This window comes from Cynocephalus volans, chromosome X (assembly GCF_027409185.1).
Source record: "Cynocephalus volans isolate mCynVol1 chromosome X, mCynVol1.pri, whole genome shotgun sequence".
Taxonomy (NCBI): Eukaryota; Metazoa; Chordata; class Mammalia; order Dermoptera; family Cynocephalidae; genus Cynocephalus; species Cynocephalus volans.
In genome coordinates, this window is record NC_084478.1 from 157370653 (window position 1) to 157372164 (window position 1512).

The window sequence follows — 1512 nt, forward strand, 5'->3', positions numbered from 1 at the left end:
ACTTCCACAGGCTTCTAGGATAATTACACAAAGAAATTCCATCACAGAGTTATATGAGGCAGGGCAAAAGGAAAAGATCAGAATTCACTGTCACCAGTCCCTCCTTCTTATGGACATTGGTTTGATTCTCTGAGTCGGTCATCATTAGTTAAGTCTCTGGAACTTAGGCAGTAGAACAGAAGTACAAAAAGCCCTAAACAGAGTACTTCATTAATTGTGTTATCTCTGCCAATGGTCTCTTGCATTAGCTAGGAATACTTGAGAGTTGACTGAAATAAAAATGAAGTTACTGATGAAAACTGGTGTGATCAATCTCACAAAGCAGATTAGGCAAGTTATCAAAGACAGCAAGTCACTTTCATCCATTTCTTCTTGTGGAAAAGGACAAAGAATTCAGGCTATCTTGCAGAATACTGAGAAATAATTTATCTCAAAGAAGGATTTGAGTAATATTCAAAATGTTGCTTAATCTCTAATAACATTCATGTAACTAGGTGACATTACCAACCACTATCAATAGTAGTAATGATGGAAAATCTAAGGTACATTCTTAAGAGGGTAGTGGATAGTATTAAATGTGAGGCAGTGCAGAAACCTAAATCTTTCAAGCATTCTCAGAAGCCAGATGTACCTCCACAAAGTTCTTCACATACTTTATCTCATTTTAATTCAGAAAACAAAGCTGCACTGTGGGTATTTTTTTTCTTTGTTTTGGGAATGAAATAACTGAAGAGCATAGAGGCTAGCAACTTCCCCAGGATCCCATGGCTAATCATGACAGAGCTGTCATGACTTAGAATCCTTTGCTCTTTCCACTACACAGTGCTAAAGTTTCTGGGCTCTCTTGGCTAGTCCTCCTTAGCCTTTGCGATTGAAGAAACATTTAACAGATGGGAAAGAGTGCAGTTTTTGGCTTTATAACTGATTGCAGTATTCCCCTATGTGCAGACAACTTGTCTTGTCCCTTATTACCACTAGGATCCAACAAACTAAAAAAATAAACCCAGATTTAGAATCAGAGAAAATGAAAGTGCTGCCTAGACACTGGCACAAGCTGGTTCAACATCTAATTAACTTCCTTACAGCCTTTTATAAAAGGGAAGGGTTACATTATCAGCTTCTTGACAGAGGAGGAAACTGAGCCAAGGAAAGTTGAAATAACTTGTCTAACATCTCTGAGAAAGTACTTACGGAGCTTCGAAGAGACCCATGGCCCTTGGACCCTTCTTTCAGCTTATTGACAAGAACATTCTACCCCCCAAAATAAGCACTGTGATATAGAGCACTAGCCACGTAGGTCAATTATTCCATGAAAGTAAGATATTAAAGAAAATATTTTTCACAAAATGGAAAATGATGGCTTACTCTTTATGGCAGCCATCCAGGTTTTAACTGATGAATTATACTTCTACAAATGATTTTATCAAGATGTTCCCAACTGTCATTCTGCAGTTGGGGAGGGGTATGTCTAGAGTAAATATTCTGTGTCTGTCAGGGTCCCAGATTTTAATA